Source organism: Ambystoma mexicanum, chromosome 3q (assembly GCF_040938575.1).
Source record: "Ambystoma mexicanum isolate Mex_15411 chromosome 3q, UKY_AmexF1_1, whole genome shotgun sequence".
In the NCBI taxonomy this organism is placed as follows: domain Eukaryota; kingdom Metazoa; phylum Chordata; class Amphibia; order Caudata; family Ambystomatidae; genus Ambystoma; species Ambystoma mexicanum.
Window position 1 is genome coordinate 838,585,640 of NC_090926.1, and position 16,030 is coordinate 838,601,669.

Here is a 16,030-nt window from a genome sequence, read left to right on the forward strand (position 1 = left end):
TGTGGGATTGATGAAGGTGATGGTGAGCTACTCAAGGTAATTCTTGTTGATATCACATACAATGACCTGGTCAGAACTGGTGATAACTGCAGCTAACAATGGAGCCTGCTCGTATTTCCTTTTAAACTGCTGATCTAAATATAAAGTCAGAGGGTATGCGCAAACTCTTTCCTCTAATCCCTGGCACCTGCATCAATGGTGCTGTTACCCCATAGAGGAGTAACTCTGGGTGAAGCGGTGTCCCTCTCTAAGCATTGAGTGCACACAACCCCGGAATGACCACAACCGCATTGGTGTTGTACTTGCCTGGTGTGGAGCACACAATGTCCTCTTCTGTAAACAAAATGGTCATGTTTAGCTTACTCATGATATCCCTACACAGGAAATGTACTGGCATGTCTCATGAGTACAGGATTGGGGCTGATAAGTCATGTGCGCCTATGGTGATCGGTAAATCATCTGTGAAAGGAACCGCTGTAAGAATCCCTACATGTTCATTATTTTGTCAGACAATGAGAATGAGCCCCACCCGCAATGCATGATTTGGTGGCCCACATGTCAACCTGAAAAAAAATGTTCTTCTCTCTATCCTTACTCCCAATTAGGGTTCCTCTTCCAGGTTGGCAGTTACTGATATCACTGGGCATGCTAAAGCTCTCTGGGGACTGTCCTGTTGCGTAGTGGTGGCTGACCCTGCGAGCGGGAAAGGATTCCCCCACATTCTCGCCCCTGTGTAATGTGTCACTGTGCCCTGTGGCACGGTGTCATTGTCCCACACTGGAGCAGATGCCTGGGTAAAAGTCTAGATCTGGGGCTGCATTTGCTAGGGCTGTGCTTGTTGGGGGTGTGCCTGCGGTTGCAGTGCGGGTCCCAGAGCATAAGGGGTGGGGGCATGTTGCATCTGCTTTTGGTGGTAGGCGGGTTAATGTGCCTGTTGTTAGGGTTAAAGGGTGTGGTTGGCCTGCTCCTGTATTCTCACGCAAAATTACCATCTTCCTACTCGACCAAAATTTCTGCCCCATGTCCTTGAGACCCCCCTGTACTTGCGGCGAGAGTCAGGGCTTCTCTGGCAGGGCCACCCCCACCTACGGCTGACCAGTCCCCAAAAAACTCGTGCGCAGAAGAAAGAGGTTTTTGTGGGTCCCTGCTTTGCCAATACCCTGCTGCTCGCCTGAGCCGGGTGCGGCCCAAATGGAGAGGCCCAGGTGTTGGGGATAGACTGCGAATGGAGGCTCTTGGAAGAACAGGGGCACGTGAGTATAATTTACAAATAATTACAAATGTAGGGAAGTATGAGGAATCTAGAGCGGAATGATTGAAAGGATAATGCAAAGCATATGGATGAATGAAGAGGTTTATTCATTGACGTCAAAGCACTTCTCTCCTTTTCATGGCCATTAGTTCTTTTTTATGAGATGAAATAAGGTGATAATATCGAAGTGATACGGGAAACTTGCTCCGAACGGGGGTGGAGGCGGCATTGCAGTGCTCTGTCCCGACCAGTGCAGAGGATAAATAAGGAAAAGAGAAAAAATATATATAAGAAGTGGGCTCGGGAATAAGTAGTGGTTGTTGTTTTAGTTCATTATTTCTAGTGCATTTATCATATGTGGAGGTATGCCCAGGAGGGCAGAGGTAATGTGAGTGTTTAGTGAGTGTGACAGATAAAATGCTCTAAAGGAGAAGGGTGGGGAGATAGGGTTTATGGATATATGGTCTCGTTAATTTTTCAGTGTACCTGATATATGTTCTTTGGTCATCGTCTTTGATGTGTCTCTGTTTTTTTTGTGAAAATATTGCATGTTTTTTTTACGTGTAAAGTATTTTGAGTATTATAAGTAAAGAGATGGAGGATTTAAGGTAACCTACAACACCTCAGAAAGGAAAGAGGGAGAACAACACGAGGGAGGGGATGTCATGATCTCTGCTTCCAAAAGGTCAGGGTTTTCCCAACTCCCTTGGAAGCAGATCCATAACCCAGGTTCCGAGTGCCAACCAGTCCCAATTGGGACCTTTTGGATCCAGTCCTGGCGCCAGTGGCACCAGGCTCATAAATATGCCCAGTCCCAGCGCTGGAAGCGCCGGGCTCATAATGCTTGGGTGGACTTACCTGCAGCAGACCATGCTGCTTACTTGCCTGCCAGTTGAGCCTCTGATCCTCTTCTGTTTGGAACTACTTTTCCTGTTGGGTGGGGCAGGAGCCACTCCCTAGATTCAGAACACTGGAACTCTTCTGGAAAGCAGGAACTCTTTTCTTACCTAGGCGTGGCTGTGGAAGTAGACACCTAAGCACTACAGGAGGCTATTTAAACCACACCCGATGGATGAATCTTGCTTTGCATTATTCTGCATCCTCTGCAGCAGAACGCTCATTGTGTCTTCTGCATCTGATCCTGGGCCTAAGGAAAAAGGCTTACCATCCTGAATCCAGTCTTCAGCAACACCTATAAAGACAAGAAAGAACAGGTTAGCATTACGGCCTTCAGTGACAGCTCTTCACTTACCTGGTCCATCGGCTGTCACCATCGCCTCGCGCTGCATTCCGGCATCTGAAAGACAAAAGCTTACCAACTCTTTGCACGCTCCGGAGGCCTTCGGCGCTGCATCCCGCATCTGAAAGACAGAACAAGGTGCGTTTAAAGACATTGGGGAACTTTAATACTCACGTGCCATTACTCCTTTCCACATCTAACCCAGTGGGTATTCCGGCACCCTGCAGCCGCTCCGAACTTGTACCTGCAAAATAAAAAGACAGTTAGAGCGCATCGTGAAGCAGGCAACAAGCGCTTACTTACGTGCTTCCAGGCGCTTCTATTCATTACACGGGCTCCATCTTCAACTCACTTCAGCCCGTCATCCGCCATCGCCGGAACCCTGCAAAACAAGAAACATCATTACTAAGACTTTAAAGACATTAGAATTACTCGAAACTTACCGTTTGTGCAGTAAACGACGGACAGCAGTCCTCTGAAGTCAAGAGGCCTGCTCCCCTTATCCAGTGAAGAAACTGGTTACAGCACCCTGCCCCGAGGCAGATGGAGAGCACGGCGTTCACTTACCTAAGGTGAGAGCGTTAACCTTTGGGGTTCTACAGGAGAAGAGAAAGGGAAGAAGAGAGAGACATTCAATAACCCAGTTCCTTAATCCCATATTTTCTATCTGCAGACATCTTACCCTTCGAGTCAGACATACAGTGCACAGAGGTCCAGCCCAAAGAGCCAGCCGTGTGTTACACATCACCTTTGAAGATACGGTATACGCCCAGTCAAGACCGGCGCCTCTACGGGAATCAGGTGAGCGTTACAGAACGCAAAGCCTACCACAAAACTCCCGTCCAGGCGCTATGGAAACCTCGGATACCGACCAGCTAGTCCAGTTACTTGGGGAACTAAGGGCAGAAGTGCATGCAGCCCGTCAGGAAACTAACGCTCTAAGAAGAGAACTGATTATTTCCAAGGAGCGAACAGATGATCTCGCTAGACAATTGCTACAGTCACAAGCCGACAGACCCCGTTACCCGCATCTGGGGGAAATCTTCCTTCTACATCCTCTATGAATCCAGTGCAGATCAACCTACCTGGGAATGTACCTCTGGCTCCGCCCGAACGATTTTCTGGTGACCCAAAGAGGTTTGCAGTATTTATCAATCAGTGCCGGTTGCATTTCTTATGCCGGTCAGCAGCCTTTCCAACTGATCAAGCTAAAGTAGCTTTCGTGCTTTCGTACCTTAGTGGCAATGCGGCAGACTGGTCGATCCCTCTAGTAAATAAAGATGATCTGGTCCTCCATGATTTTCAAGCTTTTCAGCTCAGTATGGAAAAACTGTTCGCAAGACATTCACAGGGGCAGGCCTTGGACAATGAGCTTCTTTCGTTGCGACAAGGTAATCAAGACCTTTTGGCTTATATTGCGTCTTTCAACAGACTGATAGTGGAAACTCAATGGCCTGAGGACAAAAGGATTAGGCTGTTTTATAGAGGTCTACGTGGAGAGCTCAAAGATGTGTTAGCCCAAGTAGTGAATCCCCCACAAGATTGTTCGGACTATATAGACTTTGTCGTTCAAATAGATCACAGACTGCAGAACAGGAAGGCCGATCGTTCCAAGTTTGATGCTCGAGTATTTTCCAAACCGCCAACTCCTTCCAAAGGAGTAGACTCCGGGGAACCCATGCAAATAGGGGGTCTGAAAGGTCCTCTAACACAAAAGGAGCGGGAAAGGAGAAAACAGTTGCAATTATGCCTCTATTGCGGAAACTCAGGGCACTTCCTTTGAGACTGTCCGGTGAAACCTGCCAAGAAGGCAGTAGGAGCTGCAGTTACCAAAGTTACAAACTCTGAGCAGGGAAACGACCTCGCCCGACAAGAATAGAGGTCCTCTTGCCGAGCGTGAAAACCAGTTCCGTGACCTCGCATTTCGTGATACCTATGGTCCTCATTAGCCCTGATAATCCGGATCGATTACATGCAATTGAAGCTTACGTCGACAGCGGTGCCATCGGCAATTATGTGGATCATGAAATGGTTTTGAGGATGAATCTAACTCTTTGTCCCAAGGCTGTAAAGGACATCATTACTACGGTGGATGGTACGGAGATAGCCTCCGGGCCAGTAACGCATACCACTGAAGAGGTGACGCTAGTAAGTCAAGATGGACACCATGAGAAGATCGTGTTCGATGTGATCAAGGCCCCTCAGTTTCAGATTATTCTAACAATACCTTGGTTAGAGAAACACAATCCTCTGATCGATTGGCGAGCAAGAACGGTCCAGTTTCCAGAATGTGTCTCTACTTGTCACCCTCCACCTGGTGTTGCACTGGCAGCAATTTCTTCAGAGACTCCCCAGTTACCTCCCGAATACCTAGAATACCAAGATGTTTTCCGGAAGGATCAGGCTAACTCTCTACCTCCTCATGGGTCTTATGACTGCCAGATAGACCTGATACCTGGATCTACTCCTCCTTGTAGTAGAATTTATGCCCTCACCGAGCCTGAGAACCTTCACCTTCGACAATACCTGGATCAATACCTGGCAAATGGGTTTATTCGTCCTTCCAGGCCCCCTGCTTCTTCAGCTTTGTTCTTCGTTCCAAAAAAGGAAGGAGACCTTAGAACTTGTATAGATTATCGCTCCCTGAACCAGATCACAGTTAAGAATAGATATCTGTTACCTTTGATCCCTGAACTCCTGGACCAAGTCAGAAAAGCATGCATATATACAAAGCTGGATCTTAGAGGAGCTTACCACTTGGTACGAATAAAAGAGGGCGATGAATGGAAGACGGCCTTCCACACCAAGTATGGGCTATTTGAATATCAGGTCATGCCCTTCGGACTTTGCAATGCCCCGGCCGCCTTTCAATATTTTATGAACGATGTCCTCAGAGAGCTCATAGATGTGTGTGTTGTTGTTTACATTGACGACATCCTCGTTTATTCTTCATCGGAATCTGAACATCGGAAACACGTGGAAATGGTCCTCGAAAGATTGCGTCAACACAAACTTTTCGCTAAGTTGGAAAAATGTGTTTTCAACGTGACTGAAGTTGAATTCTTGGGATTCATATTATCACCTGGCGGAGTGCGTATGGATTCAAAGAAGGTCGATGCAGTTCTCAAATGGCCATCACCATCCTCCGTAAAAGGTGTGCAAAGCATGTTAGGCTTCGCTAACTTTTACCGCAGGTTTATCCCCGAATTCTCTCGAATAGTCCAGCCCATCACTGCCTTGTTAAAGAAAAACAAACGTTTTGAATGGTCTACCGAGGCGGAACAAGCTTTCCAGGATTTGAAGACTAAATTTATCTCTGCACCAATCTTAAAACACCCTCGCCCCGAACTCCCCTACATCGTGGAAACTGATGCTTCAAGCCTTGCCATGGGGGCAGTTCTATCACAAAAGGACCCGGTAACCAATCAGTTGCATCCCGTGGCATTTTGGTCCCGCAAATTCTCGCCTCCTGAAATCAATTACACGATTACTGACAAGGAACTTCTGGCTATCAAGTCTGCCTTTAAGGCTTGGCGGCATTATCTGCTGGGGGCCCGACACACCGTTACTGTGATTACGGATCACCGAAACCTGCAATATTTGAAAACTGCAAAAGCCCAATCCTCTAGACAACTCCGTTGGGCATTATTCTTTGCCGAGTTTGACTTCATAATTACCTATCGACCTGGTCCAAAGAACGGTAAAGCTGATGCCCTTTCTCGGATGGGAGTGGAAGAACACTTGATCAACCCTAAACCTGTACCAATCATTCCCGAACAAAGAATTCTGGGTGTAATCGCCACAGAATCCATAGAGGAAGTTAAGGATAAAGCCAGGCAACTTGTAACTCCAGCAGACATACAGAATTGGCATCTGCAGGGAAAGGACTTTGCAGTAAAGGACAACTTATTGTATTTCCAAGAACGATTATACCTACCCAGCACAGATTTACAGAAAAAAGTAATCTCTTGTTATCACGATTCTTTAATGGAAGGACATCCCGGTATGGCCAAGACCTCAGAAAAGATCAAGCGCTACTTCTGGTGGCCGTCTTGGAAAAAAGATATCAGAGACTTTATAATGTCCTGTGGAGTATGCGCCCAAAACAAGAGTCAAAAGGAAAGACCAGCAGGCCTCTTATGCCCTCTTGACATCCCACCTCGCCCTTGGCATAAGCTTTCTATGGACTTCATCACCGATCTACCTCCATGCTCCGGATACAATACGATTCTAGTAATCGTGGACTTATTCTCCAAGATGGCGCATTTCATTCCGCTCAAAGGCTTGCCAACAGCAGCAACTCTGGCCCGAGAATTTCTCGAAAACATCGTCCGACTGCACGGTTTTCCTTCGGTTCTAATTTCGGATCGAGGTAGTCAATTTATTTCTTATTTTTGGCGAAGTTGCTGTCGGTCGGCTCAAATTGATGTGAGACTATCGACCAGCCACCACCCTCAGACCGACGGACAAACCGAGAGGACCAATCAAACTCTGGAACAGTATTTACGCTGCATGTTGCAACAAACTGAAAAAACTTGGAAAGACATCCTTTGGATAGCCGAATATGCCTACAATAACTCTGTCCATTCGGGAACTGGGAAAACCCCGTTTTTTCTTTTGTACGGCAGTCACCCTCGAACCTCGGAGTTGGATCCCCTCCAAGATCTTGAAACACCAGCAGTAGATTACCTGCATTCTACAATCACCCAAGCCTTTAAGGAAGCTGTTTCTCACCTTCAAAGGGCTAAAGAACAATACAAGAAATGAGCAGATCAACATCGGAAGGAAGCCCCTCAATATCAAGTAGGGGATCAAGTCTGGTTATCCACCAAATATCTACCTCTAAAAGGGCCACGCACATTCAACCCAAGATACCTTGGTCCCTATTCCATCACTACCATAGTAAACCCAGTAGCGGTCAAGTTGGACTTGCCCCCGCACATGAAGATACATCCGGTCTTCCACGTCTCTCTATTAAAACCCGTGCAACCTCAAACCCGACTAACTAAATCTCCAAAACCTATCCTAGTTGATGGAGAACTCGAGTTTGAAGTCAAAAGCATTCTGGACTCCAAGATCTCCAAATCTAAACTATTTTACCTAATTGACTGGAAAGGCTACGGCCCCCAAGAGAGATCCTGGGAACCTGCTGAATATGTCCACGCTCTTCGCCTAATCAAAAGATTTCACCGAACATTTCCTGACAAGCCAAAACCCCCGGAGAAGCCCAGTTTGGGAGGGGCCTTGAGGGGGGTACTGTCATGATCTCTGCTTCCAAAAGGTCAGGGTTTTCCCAACTCCCTTGGAAGCAGATCCATAACCCAGGTTCCGAGTGCCAACCAGTCCCAATTGGGACCTTTTGGACCCAGTCCTGGCGCCAGTGGCACCAGGCTCATAAATATGCCCAGTCCCAGCGCTGGAAGCGCCGGGCTCATAATGCTTGGGTGGACTTACCTGCAGCAGACCATGCTGCTTACTTGCCTGCCAGTTGAGCCTCTGATCCTCTTCTGTTTGGAACTACTTTTCCTGTTGGGTGGGGCAGGAGCCACTTCCTAGATTCAGAACACTGGAACTCTTCTGGAAAGCAGGAACTCTTTTCTTACCTAGGCGTGGCTGTGGAAGGAGACACCTAAGCACTACAGGAGGCTATTTAAACCACACCCGATGGATGAATCTTGCTTTGCGTTATTCTGCATCCTCTGCAGCAGAACGCTCATCGTGTCTTCTGCATGTGATCCTGGGCCTAAGGAAAAAGGCTTACCATCCTGAATCCAGTCTACAGCAACACCTATAAAAACAAGAAAGAACAGGTTAGCATTACGGTCTTCAGTGACAGCTCTTCACTTACCTGGTCCATCGGCTGTCACCAACGCCTCGCGCTGCATTCCGGCATCTGAAAGACAAAAGCTTACCAACTCATTGCACGCTCCGGAGGCCTTCGGCGCTGCATCCCGCATCTGAAAGACAAAACAAGGTGCGTTTAAAGACATTGGGGAACTTTAATACTCACGTGCCATTACTCCTTTCCACATCTATTCCGGCACCCTGCAGCCGCTCCGAACTTGTACCTGCAAAATAAAAAGACAGTTAGAGCGCATCGTGAAGCAGGCAACAAGCGCTTACTTACGTGCTTCCAGGCGCTTCTATTCATCACACGGGCTCCATCTTCAACTCACTTCAGCCCGTCATCCGCCATCGCCGGAACCCTGCAAAACAAGAAACATCATTACTAAAGACTTTAAAGACATTAGAATTACTCGAAACTTACCGTTTGTGCAGTAAACGACGGACAGCAGTCCTCTGAAGTCAAGAGGCCTGCTCCCCTTATCCAGTGAAGAAACTGGTTACAGCACCCTGCCCCGAGGCAGATGGAGAGCACGGCGTTCACTTACCTAAGGTGAGAGGGTTAACCTTTGGGGAGAAGAGAAAGGGAAGAAGAGAGAGACATTCAATAACCCAGTTCCTTAATCCCATATTTTCTATCTGCAGACATCTTACCCTTCGAGTCAGACATACAGTGCACAGAGGTCCAGCCCAAAGAGCCAGCCGTGTGTTACACATCACCTTTGAAGATACGGTATACGCCCAGTCAAGACCGGCGCCTCTACGGGAATCAGGTGAGCGTTCCAGGGGAAGACAAAGGAGGCCCTGTAAGAGATTTAGGGAGGGCTATCAGAAGACAGGGAAATGGACAGTCCACTGTCACATATTTGTAAGCATCTCCCTCTCTCTATTGAACGAATAAAAAAGCATCATGAACAGTTAGTGGGTAAAGGAAATGAAGGGGGAGGGACTATCTCATGCTTGGCCAGAGGAGAGGTCCTTTGATAAGGGAACATTCGAACACCTATCCACATATTTATGGCAAAATACAAAGGGAAACAACTCCAGAACAGACGTGAAATGTTGGTTTTGTGGAGGATGTTTGAGGAAGCACCATCTATAAATAAGAGGAATAGGGGATCTGAGTGCCCCGAGATAATGAAAGGGGAAGAAGAGGGGATAGGGAAGGGGAGGGAGAACCTAAAAAGATCTATCCCCTACTTACCAGACCAGCAGAGGGATACGCAGACCCAGTATATGTACCAGGAAGTACTGCACTGACAACACCTACCACAGCCCCACCACCACCCTACGATCCATTAGCCACCACCCTGTGCCCCATAGGGCCAAGCACCAACGATCATGAAATAGCATTGACATCCATTAGAACGGAATTAGCACGTCTAAGGGCAATATGTGAAGCAACACAAACTCCAGGGGTAGGACAGCAACCTTTAAAAAGCTCCTCTCTCCTACCAGAGGATGAATGCACCCCCATAAGAACAGTACGAGTAGAGAGGGAGAGAGAAGTAGATAGTAGGGGATATGACACAGTAGCCTCTATATGGGATGAAGAATATTGGAGTGATTTTGACAAATTAGAAGAGGGGCTGTAGGAGGGATACAGCAAGTGCAATGGACATCCCCACGAATGAGCGATGGGTGGGAAGGAAGGCTTCGAAATAGGATGGGAAGGATAGCCCTAACGAAAAAGAAAAAAAAAACTAAAGTAAACAATGGAAAGGTAAAATCGAAACTCCAAATGCCCCTCATCTACAAAGGGGCAGGACGACACCATTATGTGCCTTGGGCACAGATGGATAAAAACAATCTCCTTAAATCCCTCACTCCCTGGCTTACAGTGGATGCAGGAAAACAGATGTACGCATTTGAAAAGAACACGGCAGGCATGCCGTTGGCCATTGGTGGCATCAAAAGCCTCCTGGTTTCCGCAGTGAGTGATCAACACACTCAGTGTGGGTGAAAGCAGGGTTTTCGGGGGTGACCACAAGCAACAACACTCATGATGGAGAATCATTTAATAATGTAAGAGCCCAGGTGTGGGATGCCCTCCGGAGATCCTTCCCAGATACTCCTGATTTACATTCTATAATGCAGTACACTATGGGGGACGAGGAAGATCTTGCGCAGTTCATTCTTTGGGTGCAGGAGATGTGGAGGGTGGAGACGGGCACTGTGTGAGACCAAGCAACCTCCCTATTTTATTTAATCACTAAGAGAGGACTCCGAAAGGAAGTACAGAAGGCCCTCGATAACATAGCTGGGATAGAAGCCAAAGGCTGGCCTGAGATTCAAAGTATTATAGTGCACCATTGTAGGAGAAATACAGCGAAGAAGCAAAACTAGTACATAGTAAACTGGTGAAGGTCGCTGCAGTAACAGCTGCACTGCCCCCATAACTGACATTAGAGGAGGGAGGTATCTCTGTGACTACACAAGCTAGAATGGCTGAAATGTGGGCAGACAGCGGGCAGGAGCAGTGGGGAGGAGTGCAGCAGAACATAGGACCACCAAGCCAAGAAAGACTGGCAAGAGGAAAAGGTGGGTTTTGGGGACCAGCAGAGGAGGATACAGTGGAAAAGGGCCCTGGGGGAGGACAAGGACAGTGTTGGTCATGCAGGAGGTGAGGCCACTTTTCCCGGGAATGCTGCAGTAAACAAGAGGGTTCACCCCAAGGGAGTTATGAGAAGGATGTGCAACCAAATACTCAACTAATTCCAGGGTACCACACACTCCGACACCCACCACACAACATGCAATCACAGCCCAGCCACCCGAACCAAATGGCCCACTGACCGAACAACCCTTTTGCCACTAACCTAAACGGTGCAACGGCTCCCTTTCAGGGAATGTGCGTGCTTAGTGAAAATGTTTTCTCCTGTCCTGGCACAGAAACCCACCCAGACTAGGGCAGCCCACTGAGAGCACTTGCGTATCCAGTCCTATCTACTACCTACAATCCAGATAAGGAACCACTGGTGGGGGCAGAGATAGGAAACAGATAGTTTAGATAAATCATGTATATGTGAAGGTGATTTTCCTTTATATGACAAAAATCTCAAAACGCAAGGGTTCTCTGGGTCTATAGTGAAGTTTCCTTTCACAAAAGATTTGGATGTTAAGATAGGGGGAAAAACAGTATAAGCCCCCCTATTATATTATGAAAGCTCACCTGTCAAACTACTGAGACGAGACCTGCTCAGCAAACTTAATATGACCATCTCCTTTACTGACAGAGGGAATGTTTGTTCCACTCCTGGTATGTGCCCCCTTAGGACAATGTTGCTAATACATTCCGTGGCCAACAAACTTAGGATAAGAGGGGTACCAGTGGATCCTCATATGTTTATCTATGGGCCAGAGCAGTGCCTGAACTAACTAGACAAGAGTGGAGAGTGCCCTCAGATGTTGTTTTCTGACCAGTGATAGTTGCAGGGACAAAATGGTCATTAGACGTGCAGGGAATACGGGTATATGCAAGAAGGATAGTGGCAATAGGAATGGACACGCATGGATGCAAGTGGCACACATTAATGTGTATCAACCCAAACATACCATTACGCAAATTATCTGATGAGGATCTGTTCAATGACGACGACAATGACGGGAAGATTATTTTGGAAATAAGTATCCTTGTGAAGTAATGGTGAAGTAATGGTGCAATACAGGAAACTGCCAAGCCTCCTCATGGCCATCGTCAGTGCACTGCATCCCTACTATGACAAATACATGCAACAAGTGCTCCCTCACCAATGGACCACAAACCCCCAGGATGTAGGGTTACTGAGAGAGGTTACATCTGTAAAAATAACCCTAAAGCCAGGATCACTGTTACCTAGGGTAAAGCAATACACATTGTCCCGATAGGCGGAAGAAGGAATACCCTCAACATCACCATGCAACACTGCAGTGTATCCGATCAAGAAAACAACAGGGGGGCATGGCGTAGGGTCAAGGACATTGTGCGAAGAGAGTTTCCTCTTGTCCCTAACCCTGCTACCATTTTATGCAGCATTCCAAAGGAGGCCACTCATTTCACTGTAGTGCAATTCAAGAATGCATTCTTTTCGGTACCACTTGATCCAGACTCACAATACCCCACAGCCTTCACATTGGATGGGAGGAGATACAAACACTAGCGGTTGCCTCAAGGCTACTGTGAAAGCCCAAGTATATTCAATAGAATATTGCACGAAGACTTAGGCAATATTCAAGTCCCGAGTACGATCATACAATACATAGATTACCTCCTCATCTGTAGTGAGAATTAAGAAAATTGTCAAAGGGACTCCATTGCATTACTCCAGTTGTTAGCCCAAAAAGCAATATAAAGTAGACAAAAAGAAGTTACAGTACTGTCTGACTGAGGACTTATACTTGGGACAATTGATTTCAAAAGATGGTAAACGAGTAATTCCAGACAGGGCGGCAACAGTGTGCGCTTCAGCCATACCCCACACAGTTAAGGATATGCAGAAGTTCCTCAGAATATGCAATTATTGCAGGGCTTGGATACTTGGCTATGCTGCTTACACCTGGCCCCTTCTGCAAGGTCTAAAAGAGGCTCAGAGAGACAAAACACACATAACATGGACACAAGAGATGCAACAGGCATTTGATAACCTTAAAGAATTGATCAGCACCGTTCCCGTTTTAGCTACACCTGACTATGATCAGGAGTTCTACCTGTTCTCACACTCCAATGGGAGACTCATGACAGCCGTGCTAACACAAAAGACATCCCTAGGTCACAAACCATTGGCTTACTACCGCGGCACAATCGATTCAGTAATGCATGGCCACTTCGCATGCGAACAAGCCCTCGCAGCTGCCGCCTTTGCTGTTGAAAAGAGTTCAACAATTGTCATGGGGTGTTCTGTCACTATGTTTGTTGAACACTCACTGTTGGCGATATTAGAAAGGTCCAAATCCACACTAACAACACAAAGAGCCACAGCGTATGAAATCATCCTTTCAAGTTCCAATATCCATGTACTATGCTGCAAAACAGTGAACCCCGCCACATTTTTAACAGAGCCATGCGAAAGATATGCAAGAACATGATTGTGCCACATACGAGGGTGAAGGGGATGATATCCCCAAGGCATGAGAAAATGCATTAGAAGAAGGGTAAGTGTAGTTCATAGATGGGTCAGCGTCAATATGCACAGAGACAGGAGAGAGACATGAGGGGCGGCAGTGGTGAGATTGGACAAAGGGGAATATGAGATCCAAGTGAAGAAATCGTTTCCTAGGCTGTATTCCGCCCAAGCCGCAGAACTAGTGGTACTGATTGAAGCACTCCATGCTACAAAGGGGTGCTTAGAGAGCTTGAGACCTGGATAGTTGCTGAACAAGTCCTCCATCTTGCACAGATAGGATTTAGACCAGGAGCCAGCACCACTCATAACATCAGAGTGCTAGGTTCATTGATTAACACCACAATGAGTAACAAAGAAGCTACTTTATATATGCTATTTGTTGATTTTACTAGCGCATTTGACCTTAATTGTCCCCACTGGTTAGTTCAGATCTTAAAAGCATTACATAGTGAAAATAGCGCCAATGTCAGACTCAACAATGAAGGTACAGTGACTGAACCCATTAGTATTAACATGGGAGTAAAGCAGGAATGTGTAGCTACGCCTACACTGTATAATCTTTATATCTCTGACTTACTCCTACGTATGGGATTAAAGTCAAACTGCCCCCCAAGTTGGGGTCAATTCCAATGGTAGGTATGCTCTATGCAGATGACCTGAAACTGTTCGACAGAACATTATCGGGCATCACGATCATGCTAGAGGAGCTTGCACAGTACTCCTCTGAGCTGGGCTTGGCCATCAATTTAAGGAAGACTAAGGTAATGCAGATCAGCAGTAAGGGCTCCATCAGGCTGGGTATTGAATCTAGCTTGGGCCTGATCGAGTTGCTGACTCCTATCCCCATTTGAGCTTGGAGTTTAATACAACCCCTAATTACAATAGGATAATAGCCTGTAAAAAAAGACGAGCCAAACTATTGACACTACATGCTTGCAAATTCTCAAGAGGGAATGCAGGTTTTAGCTTTGCATGTACTATAAAGTTATATCAGCAGTGCTTCGTCCCAGCTATACTCTATGGCTTAGAAGCGTTAGCTATGCAGGACTTAAACTGGCTTAATATCCTAGAAGCTAGAAGGACAATATGGCGAGCAGTGTTAGGTCTGGGGCCATCATGCTCCATGCAATACCTGAGCCAGGTCTAACTTCTTTCAGGGGTATGGCCTTGTGTGCTCTGGGAGTTTTTTACTTAAAATCTGTTTCTGCACTGAAATGTAAACTTCTTGCGATAGTGGGAAACAACTATGATGCCGAGAAGGTTATGCAGGGTGAAAACTTCAAATCACTGAATGAATCACTTTTCCTAGAGATTAGTTGGATTCACGCCAAAAAGAATATGTGACCATTTATCCATTTGAAAAAATCTTTTATGCGTAAACTAAATCACTGCGACTGGTGTCAAAACTACTCTTACCTTGAAAGACAGAAAGGATATGATGCTGTGTTTAATGTAATACACAGATACAGGAGAACGCAGCCCTATCTACTACTATGCCCCAATCCGGCAGTGAGAGATTTCCTGCTAAGGCTCCGAACAAACCAACTACAGGTCCTCGCTATTACGGGTGTCCAACAGGGCTTAGTTTTAAGTGCTAGGACCTGTCATATCTGTAAGAACCCAAGCACCCTGGAAAGACATGTTCTTACCTCTTGCCCCAAATTGGGACCACTATATATGAATTTGTTGGGAAGACTGGTCCATAGCTATGAGAGTATCGTTGGAGATTCCTTTTGGGTTTTTTGTCTCAACTCATATCCAATATCTTCCCAACTTGCCCTGTTCAGAGTGTGGATTCAGGTTAGAAAATTATTACCACTAACTTAACTTAGTTTTGCTGAATCGATTATACCACTTTGGTCCCTGCTTTACTGTTGTCGAAATTGATTTACTCTGGATGCACTGACAATGCTCTGAGATATGTGTACACCTGTGTAATTGTATTAGAGGTATTAGAGATTTCCATTTTTATATATGCAATTTTATATATGTACTCTTACAGTGTGAAGAACCATGAAGATTTGTACTTTTGTAATCTTGTATAATTATGAAAGATGTGTTTTACTGTTTTACTGTTTTATTATCTTTTTCTGGAATATTGTAATGTTTTTGTGTAAAGTTCTAATATTTGGACTAAATCACAATAAATTATTATTATTATTATAAAGGGGTGCACTGTGAGCATATACTCTTTTTTGGCATATGTAACCACAACGGTTCATGCCGGACTGTCCAGATGGAGAAGAAGGGGGGTTCAGAAGAGCAGATGTGTCCCCAGTACAACATGCTGAGTATTGAACAAACTGATAGAAGCATTGGCAGAGTCCTCTATAGTAGCACTAGTGAAGTGCCAGGCACACACTTACAACAATGACAAAATATTTCTAGGGAATGCAGCAGCAGACAGAGTAGCCAAATAAGTGGCATATTTGCCAATCCCAATGGCCACAGAGGGCATAATGATAAACAGACAGGAAGAAAACAAACAAGAAGGATACAACTCATTACCCATCACCTAAATAATTGAGCCGCAGAAATGGGCCCCACTCACAGTGAAACAGTTGTGGATCAAAAGAGGGTGCACCCAATCTC